We start from the raw sequence: 18216 nt of genomic DNA, 5'->3' as shown, positions 1-18216 counted from the left end.
ATTAAATTCAACATGTAACTTTCAGAAGCTCCATTCCATGCACCACCATAGCCAATCTGGCAGAGAATCAGTAGCCCCTGTGCTGCCTCCATGATGGGGCAAGGGGAAGAGGGTGAGAGGGTTCAGGAGGAAACGCCTTACATCAAGATGAAGATGAAGATGAGTGTGTACCTCATTTGAAGGTGGTTAAAGATGATTAGCCTCTCAGGCTAGCCAGATCAAGGTATATTTGTCAGGGCATCACAGGATTAGTTATTTTGGAGTCACAGTTTTGCACTTCTTATGTGAAGGTTTGGGCTCTGCTATTGATCTGGATAATGCCCATGATACCCATCATGCAGTTCTTCAGAGGATGACAGCAGCAGCAGCATTGCTCCTAGATCCAGAAAATGGAGGCTCCTGCCTTGGGTTATTACTTTAGAAAGCTCTGCTCCTCTTCTGGTGCCTCACTTCGTCCTTGGAGATACCCTTGAGATCACACTCCCTATAAGTGGGACTCTGGGGTCTGTGCTCTCAGGGCTTGGGCTTGCCTCTTTATTTTGAACCCTCTTCATCTGGACTACATTACTAATATCTGAAACCTTAGGTCCTGGTAATGACCAATGAACAGTTGCTAGCAGGTGTGTGTGTATGGACCTTGGACTAAGGTGTCCACACACATGCACATGCATGCAAGGCTGCTGTGGTGCAGAGTGGAGAATTGAGTGGGAAGAAAAGGGAAGAACCCTACTGTGCAAATGTTAGGAGTGGACTCGATTACCCAAGAATCAGCGAACAGGGGGAGAGAAAGAGAGGGAGGGAGGGAAAGAGAGAGGAGAGAGGAGAGAAAGAGAAAGGAGACATGTAATTTTCAGGGAACAGGATAAAAAGTTGAAGAAAGTATGCATTGCAAGTACCATCATCTGCATATATTTATCATTTCCTGATAGTAAGAGAATTAGCCAAAGCAAATCTGTAGCAAGAAGAACAAAGCTGGAGACATCATACTATCTGACTTCAAAATATACCACAAATCTATAGTAATCAAAACAGCATTTTACAGGCATAAAAATAGATGTACAGATCAGTGGAACTGAATTGAGAGCCCAGAAATAAATATACACATTTACAACCAATTGGTTTTTTATGTCAAATACACATAATAGGGAAAGGAGAGTTTCTTCAATAAATGGTGTTGGAAAAAGGTGGGTATCCACATACAGAAGAATGAAATTGGACCCTGAGATCATACAAAAAACCAATTCAAAAATGGATTTAAAAATGTAAGACTTGACACAGTGAAACTATGAGATGAAAATATGACAAAAATTTTCATGACATTGGTTTGGGCAATAAGTTTTGGATATGATCAGGGCTGGCATTGGGGCATAATGGGTAAAGCTGCTGCCTGCAACAACAGCTTCCCATAAGGGCACTGGTTTGTGTCCCGGGTGCTCCACTTCTCACCCAGCTCCTTGTTAATGTGCCTGGGAAAGCAGCAGATGACAACCAAAGTGATTGGGCCCTGCACCCACCTGGGAGACCTGGAGGAAGTTCCCAGCTCCTGGCTTCAGCCTGGCTCAGCCCTGACTGTTGCAGCCATCTGGGGAGTGAACCAGCAAATGAAAGAGTCTCTCATTCTTTCTCTCTCTCTCTCTCTCTCTCTCTCTCCCCATCTCTCTCCCTCTCTCTCCTCTCTCTCTGTGTGTGTGTATGTGTGTGTTCTCTCTCTGTAACTCTGCATTTCAAATAAATAATTAAATATTTAAAAAGTTTTGGATATGATCTGAAGAACACAGGTAACAAACGCAAAAATGGACAAATAGGATTGCATCAAACTTAAAAAGCTTCTTCATAGCCTCTGAAATAAACAACAAAGTGATTATCCCTACAGAAGGGAAGAACATTTGCAATTAATCTATCTGATAAGGGCTTATTAGCCAACATATATAAGGAGTTAAAACAACACAATAGCAAAAAATAAAATAAAATCCAAAAAAACAAAACAACAAAGGATCCAATGAAAGAATGGGCAAAGGATCTGAATAGATATTTTCTGAAAGAAGACAGACAAAAAGCCAACAACTATAGGAAAAAATGATCAACATTGCTAATCATCAGGGAAATGCAAGATTATATTACTTCACATCTATTAGAATTGCTATTATTAAAATGATGAAAGATAATTCTTGGTGAGAATGTGGAGAAAGGGAACCCTTGTATACTGTTTGAGGGAATTTAAATTAGTGGGAAACTGTATGGAGGCGCTTCAGACAATTAAAACTAGAGCTGGCCGGCGCCGCGGCTCACTAGGCTAATCCTCCACCTTGCGGCGCTGGCATACCGGGTTCTAGTCCCGGTCGGGGCGCCGGATTCTGTCCCGGTTGCCCCTCTTCCAGGCCAGCTCTCTGCTGTGGCCAGGGAGTGCAGTGGAGGATGGCCCAAGTCCTTGGGCCCTGCACCCGCATGGGAGACCAGGATAAGCACCTGGCTCCTGCCATTGGATTAGCGCGGTGCGCTGGCCACAGCGCGCTGGCCGCGGCGGCCGTTGGGAGGTGAACCAACGGCAAAGGAAGACCTTTCTCTCTGTGTCTCTCTCTCACTGTCCACTCTGCCTATCAAGAAAAAAAAAAAAAAAAAAGAAAGAAAAAAAAAAGAAAAAAAAAACTAGAGCTACCCTATATATGCTCCAACAATCCACTACTGTGTATATACCCAAAGGCAATGGCATCAGCTTGTTAAAGAGATAACTGCACTACCATGTTCATTTTAGTATCATTCACATAGCTTTGAGACATGGAATCAACTCAAGTGTCTATCAATGAATGAGTGGACACAGAAAATGTAGTAAATTCACAATGGAATACTATTTGTCCTTACAAAAAGAGGAAATCTTGTAATTTATGATAACATGGATGCATACCTGGAGGACATGAATCAAGCAAGGCACAGAAAGACAGGATCTCATTTTTATGTGCAGTCTACAAACGTTGAACTCATAGAAACGAGTGATGGTTAACAGAAAGACTGGGGATTGAGAGGATAGAGGGGATGTTGGTCAAAAGGCACAAAATTTCAGTTATTGAAATAGTGTTAAGAAATGTATTTGTGCATCAAGGTGACTAAAGTAAATAATGTAGTGTACATTTCAAAAATGCTGAGGGAATAGATTTTCCATATTTCCACCATAAAAATAATATACATATGCTAGGTAACGCCCGTATTAGTCATACATATATCAAAACATCATGCTGTAATCATAAAAGTCTATATTGTTATTTTGCAAAATAACCAAGTAAATTTTAAAAAATGAAACAAAATATTTGATGATCTCAGGATAAAAAAACTGATGTAGCATATAGAGATTTTTCTCAAGGTTATTGCAAGTTATTTGGGTATTTTGACTGTCTGGGAGTATTTTAAATGTGGCTTTGTTTGGAAGCTGGGTTATAAACAAGATAATCATCCAAAGTCCCATCCTCTCTTTAGCAATGTTAAATCATGTTTAAAATTTTGTTTGGTTTTGAATTGAGATTCTACTCTTGCAGGGGGAAGGGGGCAGGGAGGGAGAGAGAGCAAGAGTAAGAGTGAGAGCGAGAGCGAGAGAGAGAGGGAGATCCCATTATTTAGAATAGAAAGATGGACTTCTTCAAGCAAAATTATGTGTCTAACTGTACTTTGGGGAGGTGTTTACATGTGTTTGTGGCAGAGTTTTGTTTATAAATGAAAAAAAGATTCACCCAACCTGGGACAAATCTTCCATTTTGTTAAGATTTGGCAACGTGGCTATCTGAAGGAAACAACTTGCTATCATTTCCTGATGACCTTATTTGGCATTTATAATAACTAACTTTCAGACTTATTTTTAAAGGCATCTGGAAAAAGAAATGCAGACTTTAACCCACCTGCCTTGTTTGTGGGTGTAGAAAAATCTTAATTCAGATATCCTGGAAGTCAGTGGGTCATGTGGGCAGAATCTTTGGTGAAGTTGATTGTTCATGCACAGTGAAACCTTCTTTCAATTACTGAAATCAATTTTTTCCAATGCCTCAAAGCAGGGATCATTCTGAGGCCTTTGAAAGCAATTTTTCATTTTATTTCTTTGCAAACTGACACATTGCTATGTTTACTTTGTAACAGAAGAGCTGATTTAAAGCACTCTGCTGCTAAAGCTAATTCTTGCCTCCCTTTCTCTCTTTGCTTCTTCTTCCTTGGATCTTGTGACTATAAACTAAAGCCCCAACATGGCTTTCAAAACAGAGAGTTGTGTGACAAAAACTGGGTAAACTTATTATTTGAGCATATTCTTGCCCTAATGTTGGTACTGAAGTAATTTTACTGATTTGTCAATGTGCTTGCTCGGACAGTTCCATGAATTAAGTAAATTGTTTTCAAAGAATCTACATATGTAAGTCATCAATGTCTTATCTCTCAGTTTAAATCATTTTCTAGCTGATATGTTATACTTCTCTCAGTAATCTTTCAACTGTAACAAAAATGCCTGTTTTTCTTCCAGTGATAAATATTAAATTCACTGCATTTTCAGAACAGAAACATTGATAATTGATAGCCTTTATGCATCTCTCCAGTCCTCCTGTCTGCATTGTTAGTTTTGTATGGAAAGATTGTGTGTGGGTGTATGTATAATGATAGGGAAGTCCATCCTGTTATTGTGGCTGGTTTCTAAATGAGTTTTGTCTTTGAATGGTTTTAAAGTATGTTGGATTCTTAATCTCATTACCATTTAAAATCCGTATTAAGGAATATGGTGTAATACTAAAATTTAGTTATAGCCTCAAGCTTGAATCCAAATAAGCCAATGTCCCAGTGCCTGGTAAAGCATATAAAAGATGCTGAGAAAATTAATTCTTGGAGGTACCTTTCTCTGAAGGGAGGAGAGAACTTCCACTTTGACTATGACCTTGTCTAAATAAGATCGGAGTTGGTGAACTCAAGAGGCTTCCATAACCTTGGCAGCTCATGACAAGAGCCTCAGGTGATTACTGACGCCATAAATAAGAGTGTCAATTGTTAAATCAACAACAGGAGTCACTGTGCACTTACTCCCCATGTAGGATCTCTGTTCTTAACGTGTTGTGCTATGTGAATTAACGGTATAACTAGTACTCAAACAGTACTTTATACTTTGTGTTCTGTGTGGGTGCAAACTGTTGAAATCTTTACTTAGTATATACTAAATTGATTTTCTGTATATAAAGATAATTGAAAATGAATCTTGATGTGAATGGGATGGGAGAGGGAGCAGGAGATGAGTGGTTGCGAGTGGGAGGAAAGTTATGGGGGGGAACCCACTGTAATCCAAAAGCTGTACATCACAAATTTATATTTATTAAATAAAAGTTAAAAAAAAATCAAATCTTGGCCAAACTTGGAATGGAATAGGTAATTGGGAGAAGAGATGTACGAGAGGGAACCTTGATCACGAGGGCAAAGTCAATGTGGCTCACAGAGGTGATGTCGTGGATTTCATTACTGCTGTAGTACCCAACAATGTGCTTGCTGATAAGCAGTTTTATTTCTCTTTAAAAAAAAAAAAAGATTTATTTATTTGAAAGTCAGAATTACACAGAGAGAGAGAGCAGAGAAAGAAAGAGGTCTTCACAGTCAGAGCTGCACCGATCCGAAGCCAGGAGCCAAGAGCTTCCTCCGGGTCTCCCACATGGGTGCAGAGGCCCAAGGACTTGTGCCATCTTCCACTGCTTTCCCAGACCACAGCAGAGAGCTGGATCAGAAGTGGAGCAGCCAGGTCTTGAACCAGCGCCCATATGGGATGCTGGTGCTTTAGGCCAGTGCGTTAACCCACTGTGCCACAGTGCCGACCCTGATCAGCAGTTTTCTAAAACTGTTACCAAGGCTCTCAGGGAATGCTGTGAGATATATTCACACAACTCTGGAGTAAAATTCCTTAAATTATACTGTGTGCTCAGTGCTGTGCCTGAAACCTCATGGTGTCTAGCTGTGAACTGTAGATACAGACTAATGGCTCAAAGTTGTTATGTATTTTAACTTTTTCTGCTATTTTTTCAAAAGTTCATCTTTTTAGAAGTTCATTTTTTTCAAAAAAATCACTATTATCTGTATATGTAAATTTCATTTAAAGCATCCGTACAAATATTTTGACTTAATTTGGAGTCATAGCTTTTTTTTTTTTAATTTTATTTTTTTGATAGGCAGAGTGGACAGTGAAAGAGAGAGACAGAGAGAAAGGTCTTCCTTTTGCCCTTGGTTCACCCTCCAATGGCCGCCGCGGCAGGCGTACTGCATTGATCCGATAGCAGGAGCCAGGTGCTTCTCCTGGTCTCCCATGCGGGTGCAGGGCCCAAGCACTTGGGCCATCCTCCACTGCACTCCCTGGCCACAGCAGAGAGCTGGCCCGGAAGAGGGGCAACCAGGACAGAATCCGGTGCCCCGACTGGGACTAGAACCTGGTGTGCCGGCGCCTCAAGGCAGAGGATTAGCCTAGTGAGCCGTGGCGCCGGCCATGGAGTCATAGCTTTAGCTATAGCAATAATGAAATAGCGCTGTGACTCAGTTGGTTAAAACCCCATGAATTTTCCTTCCAATACATTGGGAGCTGATAGATAAGTGTCTTCCTTAAGCCATAATCATTAAATAAGTAGCCACTGAGCTTAATGTTTCAGCCACAAAAGGAAAACCAGATGACTCCTATCCATAAGATGACTGTATGTGAAGCAGTGAGGAATACATCTTTATGATTACTCTTACATGTGATGGAGTCATAGGAGCAAGGTTATATTTATAGACAATAAGAAGGGAAAACATACCTGAGTTGATTCCATCTAAGATTAGAATCTATGTGTTAATTCAACACTAGGTGATTGCTTTCTTGTTTTGCCCATTCAGATTACTTAGTCCACTGAGGAAATAAAGCTAGAAAAAGCTGGTGGCTTCATTTTGCAGAAAGCATGGGCTATGTGAGAAAATAACAAATGCAAATGGATAATCTTTAGACCTGTTAGGATTGCTACATTATGCAATTTAAGACAATGTCTGTCGTTATCTTTTTTTTTTTTTTATTTGACAGGTAGAGTTACAGACAGTGAGAAAGATAGAAAGGTCTTACTTCCGTTGGTTCACTCTCCAAATGGCCACAATGGCCAGCGCTGTGCCAATATGAAGCCAGGAGCCAGGTGCTTCTCCCTGATCTCCCATGTGGGTACAGGGGCCTAAGCACTTGGGCCATCCTCTACTGCCTTCCCGGGCCACAGCAGAGAGCTGGACTGGAAGAGGAGCAATCGGGACTAGAACCTGGTGCCCATTTGGGATGCTGGATCCACAGGCGGAGGATTAACCAAGTGAGACACGGTGTCACCCCCACCCTTTTTTTTTTTTTTTTAAGAGTTATCTATTTGAAAGGTAGAATTACAGAGAGAGAGACAGAGACAGAGAGAGGGAGAGACAGAAAGAGATCTTCCATTCATTAGTTCATTCCCCAAATGGAAGCAATGGCTAGGGCTGGGCCAGTTGAAGCCATGAGCCAAGAGCTTCATCCAGGTTTCCTGCCTGGGTGCAGGGGCCCAAGCACTTGGGATATCTGCTGCTGCTTTCCTAGGCCATTATCAGGGAGCTGGATTGAAAGTGGAACAGCCAGGACTCAAACTGGTGCCCACATGGGATGCCGGCATCAAAAACAGTAGCTTAATCCCCACAACAATGGCCATGTGTCATTATCTTTATTTATTTATTAAAGCCAGCTTTGTTCAGGTGTGCATGTAGCTTGTCATCCCATAAGCTGCTCATTCACTGATAGGGTCCAGAAGGGTATGTGTTAAAAAGTTAAATCACACTTAGAGAGAAGATGAAATAAAGACATGGTTCAGAGGTTTACTGATCCCAGTTATATATTTGTACTGAAAAATTACTCTGTGGTTTAGCATTCAAGTTGGGAGTTGGCCCTGCAAGAGATAGTCAACTGCTGATTCTACTTGAATGTACTTGGACAAGGAAAAACTTAAACCAGCCATGAACAGGAGAAGACTGCCAGGTTTCCTGGAAACATCACCAAAACCCAACAATTTCTCAGAATTTTCAGAGGCGCCAGAGGAGTGTTTGCATTTCAATGGAAAAAGTTCTGAAAGCTCTGGAAACTATTCTCAGTTTTGCTTTCTCATTGAAAAGCAAAAACCATTGCTGTGAATAAGAGACTGAAGCACTGGCTATGGCTTTGTTAAGAGCTAAGAAAACGGACCACTGGGAAATTTTAATTGTCCAGTCCTTTACCCCAGAGCCAAGACAGAGAGGGTCAGGTCATAGTGGCAAAGAGAAAATAAAAGTACTGTTAGCTCTAATGCAACACTACCCAATGTCTGGAGCCACTTTCCACTGGCCTGGTTTTGAAAGAATTTTCTAGGTTTAAAGACATTTAGTTGCAACAGTCTTGCAATAACATTATGATACCTCTCATAATTATGTACTCATCGTAGGTATTTAATCTTTTCACACACTATAAATACTTTGTTAGGTGGCTTGGAGATAATGGTACTTTGGAGAGACAATTTTCAGGAAGAAGAATAAAACTCTTCCTATATGAAATTTGGAAAGATTTTGAGTAGATCTGTATTAACAGTCCAAAGTAGAAAATACTAGGTGTAGAAAACAAAATTTTAGATCTAATTCTACCACAAGTTTGTAGGCATCATTGTTCAAGAGAAATATTGTTAGGCTTTAGGATTTTAGAGTTCAAAGAAAAAGAAGAGGCAGCTAGTTAAAGTAGAGAAGACTTGACTTTAGAGGGGACAGAACGGGGGCGGGTAAAGAGAGTGGGCTTGAGCCTGCCTGGAGAGAGGGCAGGGGCTTTGGAACCAGGTTTGATTCCATTTGAGCAGCTGGCAGAGTACATTCTTAAGAGCACATGGACACGGACACTGATGAGGTGGGTGGAGGATGTGAGACGACTTCTTGAGGTTTGCAGTGCGTTTTCTTAGCAGTTTGGAATGTCCCAGGTGTGGGCTTTCCAGAGCAATAAGCACTCTACTAGCCTTTCCCGTATCCACCTGCTCCCAGCAGGGAGAGAGGGGCAGGCTGGAGAAGGAGGGCAGAGGCAGCTGCTGCCTCTTCTGAGGGGAAAAGGGGTGGGGAGAAAACTTCCTGGGCCCCTGAGGACAAGAGCAGAAGTGAGAGGGGGCTCCAGGCCTTTATTCTGCCTGAGGGGGACCTGGGCCGAGGAAAGTTGGCCTTGGAGGAGAAAAAGGCGTGGAATATATGGGACTTCTGAGCATTCGTCATTTCTCTGTGTGAAGTCATGAAGATCACGGAGAAGTTGGTCAAACATGCCCGATTCTGGCCTCTTGGAATTACTGTCCAATGTACACTGCGGCCAGACTTCAGTGCAGGCAAGATTAGTCACTCCGACTTTACCTTTCCTTTGAGGCCCAACCTGTGCAGGTTTTTTAAGACAGGCCAGAGGGGACTTAGGTGGCATCAAGAAATTTTGGAGCCCATAGCGCTGGTAGAATGGACCCAGCCATTGGAGAGTCACTCACTTAGGGTGTCTCCCAAGGAACCTCATGCAACCAGTCTTCTCCAGGAAAAGTAAGAGTGGTCCTGGCTTAAAAACAAGCCTCTTTGCCCAAAACTGGGAAGAGCCCCATCCCACATTCGACCTCTCTCCTCTTGTTCTTGGGACCAAAGTTTACCCTTGACCTCCCAGAGGCAGGGGACAATGGCTGGTCTGCCCCAGTGTGCTTTGGAGAGACAATTGCCATTCTCTTACCAATGATCTGATGGGATGAAAATCAGATCCCATGTTGCATGTAGAGGAGAGATCTGACAGAAAGTCTCTGTAAATTTGTAATTAAAATTTCTTATTTATTTTTTAAAAGATTTTGTTTCTTGAAAGTCAGAGTTAAAGAGAGTAGAGAGAGACAGAGAGAGAGAGAGGAGAGGGAGAGAGAGAGAGAAAGAAAGAAAGTCTTCCATCTGCTGGTTCACTCCCTAGATGGCTGCAATGACTAGATCTGATCTGACCTGGAGCCTGGAGCCAGGAGCCAGGAGCTTCTTCTGGGTCTCCCACGAGGATGCAGGTGCCTAAGGACTTGGGCCATCTTCCACTGCTTGCCCAGACCATAACAGAGAGCTGGATTGGAAGTGGAGCAGCCAGGACTTGGACTGCACACATATGGGTTACCAGCATTGCAGGAGGCAGCTTTACCTGTTACATCATAACGTTGGCCCCAATTAAAATTTCATAGTTGCTGGATTAAAAAAGCAAAAACAAATAAGTAAAATTAATTTTAATACTATTTTTATGTAATCCAGTATATCTAAAGTATTCATTTTAATATTAATCAATATAAAGAGGAGTGAAACACTTCACTTTTTTTCTTATTGTCTGAAATTTGTATTTTATACTCTCCATTTGAAGAGTAAATTCTACTTGATTTTTATTCAGATGTCATAAAATTTGCAGTTTGGAAAAGTAAATTCACAAATGTGCTTAAAAATTTCTAATAACTGAACTGAGTAACAATTTAAAATTTTAAACTCATTAAAATTAAACAAGATTGCAAATTCTGTTTCTCAGTTTCATTAGCCCCATCTCAGGCACTCAACAGCCATAAATGGCTAGGTGATACTGTGTAGAATATTGCAGCCCAAGAAATTGCTAAATATTTTTTATTATGCTATAATTTTCTTGTTTCAAATATTAGCTACACAAGTGAGCCTTTGAAAGTGACTAATGACTTACTTTTTATGCAGAGATATTTTAAGAGGAATACAAATTGTGATATGAATTTTGACCAGTTCTTTTCCCCATTTAAGGTCAGGTGGGCATATCTTGTTAGAACTCCTTAAAATGCTAAGCAGTCTTGGCTTGAGGGTGCCAGAAACAGTGAATCACTTAGAGGTGGGGTTCAAAGGGTAGGAGAACAAGATGAGGAGGTAGAGCAGGGTTAGAAGGAGCATTTCCCAGCAAGGTTCAGGAACGTGAACCCTACTTTTTCAGATCATCTGACATCACTGCATATTTCTGATGATTAAAATAATGATTTGTAGATATATAAGTAGGGGGCGGAGCCAAGATGGCAGAATAGTGAGGGCGCGCACCGATAGTCTGGGAAAAGATAATTTAATAAAAGTGGAGTTACTGTAGCCTCAGGAAAAGGCTCAGGAAAAAATTGCAGAGGAAACTCTTCCGGATCTAGTGGATGTGACATGGAGGACCTACAGGGAGAGCAAGGTCACCCACCACGTGGAAGCTGAGCCACGGGAGCCGAGCCGCAGAGTGTGCGCACCAGTGCTGGAAGGGGAGGTGAGACAAAAACCTCGGTAACCCAAGACATTGGCGGGGAAAGGCAGAAAGAGCCTAGAGGGAACGAGGCCTGAAGCCCCACTGGGGAAAGTTCACCAGGCTAACTGGAGGAGAGAAAAAAACGAATAATTAAGGCGAACCGGCATGGACACTAGCCTCTCTCTCCACTCACCTTACAAAGCCAAGCAAGACAAAGAGCAGGTGCCATTTTATGTATGTAAAGCGGCGCCTGCCATTAGCCAAGCAGAAAAGCCTGACTCTGGTGGGGAGAAAAAACAGGAGGTTAAGACCTAGTCAAAGTGTGGAGCTAACGAACTGAGACTGTGAAAATCTGAGGGGGGGTGAGAGAACTCACCAAGTACGCAAACTCGGTGACCTTGGCAACCCGGTGAGAGACTGTGGAAAAATTTGAGACCACACTGAGGGCTGCATAAACTCTTTGTGTGGTCCCAGGAGTAGAGCAGACAAATACCTACAGGGACCAGATTTCATACATCAACTGCCCTCAATTCCACTCAGCTGTGTGGAATTACGTCCCAACTGAGTCAAAAAAAAAAAAAAAAAAAAGAGAGAGAGAGAGAGAGAGAACAATCTGGGTGAGTCACCTTTGGCACACCCTTAACCCTGAAGAACCAAACAGAGCTCTCTGGCCACACCCATCACAGCCTCTAAGGATCCATCGAAAGCAGACAGTCCACTTAATCTGGAGTCTTAGTATAATGAGAAAAAACACCACAGCGAAGAAACCAAAGAATATCTCCAATATGCCAAACAACAAACGCAGAAACCAAGGTAACAAGAACAAGGAAGACACTATGATGCCCCCAAATGAAAAAGACACCCCAATTCAAGATTATGAAGATGATGAGATAGAAGAAATGCAAGAAGCGGATCTCAAAAAATTGATAAGAACATTAAGAAGTTCTCAAAAACAAATTCTTGAACTACAGAAATCCTTAATGGACAAGATAGAACATCTCTCTCGTGAAAATGAAATATTAAGGAGGAATCAAAATGAAATGAAGCAACTAGTAGAACATGAAACTGTGATAGTGATGAGAAATCATAATGAAATGAAGAATTCAATAGATCAAATGACAAACACATTAGAGAGCCTTAAAAATAGAATGGGTGAAGCAGAAGAGAGAATATCAGACTTAGAAGACAGAGAACAGGAAAGGATACAGTCAAACCAAAGAAAAGAAGAGGAAATTAGAAATCTAAAAAATATTGTTGGGAATCTACAGGATACTATTAAAAAAACCCAACATTTGGGTTCTAGGAGTTCCTGAAGGCATGGAGAGGGAGAAAGGATTAGAAGGCCTTTTTAGTGAGTTACTAGCAGAAAATTTCCCAGGTTTGGAGAAGGACAGAGACATCCTAGTGCAGGAAGCTCATAGAACCCCTAATAAACATGACGAAAAGAGATCCTCACCACGACACATTTTAATAAACTCACTGCAGTGAAACATAAAGAAAAGGTCCTAAAATGTGCAAGAAACGTCAGATTACTCTCAGAGGATCTCCAATTAGACTCACAGCTGACTTCTCATCAGAAACCCTACAAGCTAGGAGGGAATGGCGAGATATAGCCCAGGTACTAAGAGAGAAAAACTGACAGCCCAGAATATTATACCCTGCAAAGCTCTCATTTGTGAATGAAGGTGAAATAAAGACCTTTCACAGCACACAGAAATTGAAAGAATTTGTCGCCACTCGTCCAGCCCTGCAAAAGATGCTTAAAGATGTGTTACACACAGAAACACAGAAACACGGTCATCAATATGAAAGAAGGTAAACGAAGGAAACCTCACAGCAAAAGATCACAGGAAGTTCAAAACATATATTAGAACTTATCTTTGGCAAATGGCAGGGCAAAGTTCCTACTTATCAATAGTCACATTAAACATTAATGGCCTGAACTGTCCAGTTAAAAGACACCGATTGGCTGATTGGGTTAAGGAACAAAACCCATCTATTTGCTGCTTACAAGAAGCACATCTTTCCAACAAAGATACATACAGACTGAAAGTGAAAGGCTGGAAAAAGATATACCTTGCCAACAGAAATGAAAAAAGAGCGGGCATAGCCATCTTAATATCGGACAACATAAACTTTAACACAAAAACTGTTAGGAGAGACAAAGAGGGGGCACTATATAATGATTAAGGGATCAATTCAACAGGAAGATATAACGATTATCAATGTATATGCATCTAATTACAGGGCACCGGTTTATTTAAAAGATTTGTTACTGGACTTAAAGGGAGACTTAGACCCCAATACAGTAGTACTGGGGGACTTCAATACTCCACTCTCAGAAATAGACAGATCAACAGGACAGAAGATCAACAAGGATACAGTAGATTTAAATGACACTATAGCCCAAATGGATCTAACAGATATATACAGAACTTTTTATCCTACACATAAAGCATTTACATTCTTCTCAGCAGTACATGGAACCTTCTCTAGAGTTGACCACATACTAGGCCATAAAGCAAGTCTCAGCAAATTCAAAAGAATTAGCATCATACCATGCAGCTTCTCAGACCATAAAGGAATGAAGTTGGAAATTAGCAACTCAGGAATCCCTAGAGCAAATGCAAACACATGGAGATTGAACAACATGCTCCTGAATGAACAAAGGGTCATATAAGAAATTAAAAGAGAAATCAAAAATTTTCTGGAAGTAAATGAGGATAACAGCACAACATACCAAAACTTATGGGATACAGCAAAAGCAGTGTTAAGAGGAAAGTTTATATCAATAGGTGCCTACATCAAGAAATTGGAAGGGCACCAAATAGATGAGCTTTCAGTTCATCTCAGGGATGTAGAAAATCTGCAGCAAACCTGACCCAAATCTAGTAGGAGAAGAGAAATAATTAAAATCAGAGAAGACATCAACAGGATTGAATCCAAAAAAAAAATTACAAAAAATCAGCAAAACGAGGAGCTGGTTTTTTGAAAAAATAAACAAAATTGACACCCCATTGGCCCAACTAACTAAAAAAAGAAGAGAAAAGACCCAAATCGATAAAATCAGAGATGAAAAAGGAAACGTAACAACATACACCACAGAAATAAAAAGAATCATCAGAAATTACTACAAGGACTGGTATGCCAGCAAACAGGGAAATCTATCAGAAATGGATAGATTCCTGGACACATGCAACCAGGAAGACATCGAAAACCTAAACAGACCCATAACTGAGACAGAAATTGAAACAGTAATAAAGAAAAGCCCAGGACCAGATGGATTCACTGCTGAATTCTACCAGACGTTTAAAGAAGAACTAACTCCAATTCTTCTCAAACTATTCAGAACAATTGAAAAAGAGGGAATCCTCCCAAATTCTTTCTATGAAGCCAGCATCACCTTAATTCCTACCTGGAAAAAGATGCAGCATTGAAAGAGAATTGCAGACCAATATCCCTGATGAACATAGATGCAAAAATCCTCAATAAAATTCTGGCCAATAGAATGCAACAACACATCAGAAAGATCATCCACACAGACCAAGTGGGATATATCCCTGGTATGCAGGGATGGGTCAATGTTTGCAAAACAATCAATGTGGTACACCACATTAACAGACTGCAGAAGAAAAACCATATGATTATCTCAATAGATGCCGAGAAAGCATTTGATAAAATACAACACCCGTTCATGATGAAAACTCTAAGCAAACTGGGTATGGAAGGAACATTCCTCAATACACTCAAAGCAATTTATGAAAAACCCATGACCAACATCCTATTGAATGGGGAAAAGTTGGAAGCATTTCCACTGAGATCTGGTACCAGACAAGGATGCCCACTCTCACCACTGCTATTCAATATAGTTCTGGAAGTTTTAGCCAGAGCTATTAGGCAAGAAAAAGAAATTAAAGGGATACAAATTGGGAAGGAAGAACTCAAACCATCCCTCTTTGCAGATGATATGATTCTTTATTTAGGGGACCTAAAGAACTCTACTAAGAGACTATTGGAACTCATAGAAGAGTTTGGAAAAGTAGCAGGATATAAAATCAATGCACAAAAATCAACACCCTTTGTATACACAGGCAATGCCACGGCTGAGGAAGAACTTCTAAGATCAATCCCATTCGCAATAGCTACAAAAACAATCAAATACCTTGGAATAAACTTAACCAAGGATGTTAAAGTTCTCTATGATGAAAATTACAAAACCTTAAAGAAAGAAATAGAAGAGGATACCAAGAAAGGGAAAAATCTTCCATGCTCATGGATTGGAAGAATCAATATCATCAAAATGTCCATTCTCCCCAAAGCAATTTATACATTCAATGCAATACAAATCAAGATACCGAAGACCTTCTTCTCAGATCTGGAAAAAATGATGCTGAAATTCATAGGGAGACACAGGAGACCTCGAATAGCTAACTCAATCTTGTACAACAAAAACAAAGCTGGAGGCATAACCATAACAGATTTCAGGACATACTACAGGGCAGTTGTTATCAAAACAGCATGGTACTGGTACAGAAACAGATGGATAGACCAATGGAACAGAATAGAAACACTAGAAATCAATCCAAACATCTACAGCCAACTCATATTTGATCTGTGGGGAGCAACTCGGACTAGACTGTTACTGGAATTAAGACTTATTCTATGCATCTGCTCTCCCACAATATGGCGCTGGGAGAGGAGGAAACAGCTTCTATATAGCTGCCTCCAGTTCAACCAATAAACAGCAGGACCTGCTCCTGATTGGAGGAGAGCAGCGTACTCGGCATGTGGGTAGCAGAGTTGGGATTGGTGGAAGAGGACTATAAAGGAGGAGAGAGACAACATGCACAAGGAACATCTGAAGGAACACCTGTGCAGCCCCCGAGAGAGCCGGCCGGCGGTGTGCCGCTCCCCCGCGGAAGTGGGGAAAGTGGCAGGGGGAACCGCCCTTCCACGGAGGTGGAAGGGTCGGTAGCCAACCCGGGAAGAACCAGCAGCAAACCCAGGGAGGGCCGAGCAGACAAAAGAACAGCGCACGGTCCTGTGTCATTCCTCCGTGAAGAGGGGGAGCAACATGATCAAGGATCCAAAACCAATCCCTGGAGTAAGGACAGTCTATCTAATAAATGGTGCTGGGAAAATTGGATTTCCATGTGCAGAATCATGAAGCAAGACCCCTACCTTTCACCTTACACAAAAATTCACTGAACATGGATTAAAGACTTAAATCTATGACCCCACACCATCAAATTATCAGAGAGCATTGGACGCCGGCGCCGCGGCTCACTAGGCTAATCCTCCGCCTAGCGGCGCCGGCACACCAGGTTCTAGTCCCGGTCGGGGCGCCGGATTCTGTCCCGGTTGCCCCTCTTCCAGGCCAGCCCTCTGCTGTGGCCAGGGAGTGCAGTGGAGGATGGCCCAGGTGCTTGGGCCCTGCACCCCATGGGAGACCAGGAAAAGCACCTGGCTCCTGGCTCCTGCCATCGGATCAGCGCGGTGCGCCGGCTGCAGCGCGCCGGCCGTGGCGGCCATTGGAGGGTGAACCAACGGCAAAGGAAGACCTTTCTCTCTGTCTCTCTCTCTCACTGTCCACTCTGCCTGTCAAAAAAAAAAATAAAAAAAATAAAAAATAAATAGAAAGCATTGGAAAAACCCTACAAGATATAGATACTGGCAAAGACTTCTTGGAAAATACCCAGAAGCACAGGCAGTCAAAGCCAAAATTAACATTTGGGATTGCATCAAATTGAGAAGTTTCTGTACTGCAAAAGATACAGTCAGGAAAATGAAGAGGCAACCAACAGAATGGGAAAAAATATTTGCAAACTATGCAACAGATAAAGGGTTGATAACCAGAATCTACAAAGAAATCAAGAAACTCCACAACATCAAGACAAACAACCCACTTAAGAGATGGGCCAAGGACCTCAATAGACATTTTTCAAAAGAGGAAATCCAAATGGCCAACAGACACATGAAAAAATGTTCAAGATGACTAGAAATCAGGGAAATGCAAATCAAAACCACAATGAGGTTTCACCTCATCCCGGTTAGAATGGCTCACATTCAGAAATCTACCAACAATAGATGGTGGCGAGGATGTGGGGAAAAAGGGACACTAACCCACTGTTGGTGGAAATGCAAACTGGTTAAGCCACTATGGAAGTCAGTCTGGAGATTCCTCAGAAACCTGACTATAACCCTACCATACAACCCAGCCATCCCACTCCTTGGAATTTACCCAAAGGAATTTAAATTGGCAAACAAAAATCTGTCTGCACCTTAATGTTTATTGCAGCTCAATTCAAAATAGGTAAGACCTGGAACCAACCCAAATGCCATCAACAGTAGACTGGATAAAGAAATTATGGGACATGTACTCTATAGAATACTATACAGCAGTCAAAAACAATGAAACCCGGTCATTTGCAACAAGATGGAGGAATCTGGAAAACATTATGCTGAGTGAATTAAGCCAGTCCCAAAGGGACAAATATCATATGTTCTCCCTGATTGGCAACAACTAACTGAGCACCAAAGGGGAAATTTGTTGAAGTGAAATGGACACTATGAGAAATAGTGTCTTGATCAGCTCTTGTCCTGTCTGTTGGTGTACAATGTAATACTTTATCCATTTTAGTACTTTTTTGTTCTAGTACTATTGGTTGAACTCTGTAATTAACACACAATTATTCTTAGGTGTTTAAATTTTAACTGAAAAGTGATCCTTGTTAGGAATTTGGAAAACATTATGCTGGGTGAAATAAGCCAGTCCCAAAGGGACAAATACCATATGTTCTCCCTGATAGGTGACAACTAACCAAGCACCAAAAAGGAAACCTGTTAAAGTGAAATGAACACTATGAGAAGCAGTGACTTGATCAGCTCTTGCCCTGACTGTTGATGAACAACTTAATATGTTATCCCTATTAGTATTTTTTTGTTTGTTCTACTTAATACTTTTG

General features: G+C 41.3%; 1 protein-coding gene across 1 annotated transcript in view; it reads right to left on the bottom strand.

Moving 5' to 3' along the window:
* Window positions 1-18216, bottom strand: part of CHST9 (carbohydrate sulfotransferase 9) — a 369777-nt gene that overhangs the window by 17018 nt on the left and 334543 nt on the right. The gene's annotated exons all lie outside the window — the stretch shown is intronic.

The sequence above is a fragment of the Oryctolagus cuniculus genome, chromosome 10 (assembly GCF_051225735.1).
Source record: "Oryctolagus cuniculus isolate XC-2025 breed Fujian yellow rabbit chromosome 10, ASM5122573v1, whole genome shotgun sequence".
Classification (NCBI taxonomy): domain Eukaryota; kingdom Metazoa; phylum Chordata; class Mammalia; order Lagomorpha; family Leporidae; genus Oryctolagus; species Oryctolagus cuniculus.
This window is presented reverse-complemented; position numbering and strand designations above follow the sequence as displayed.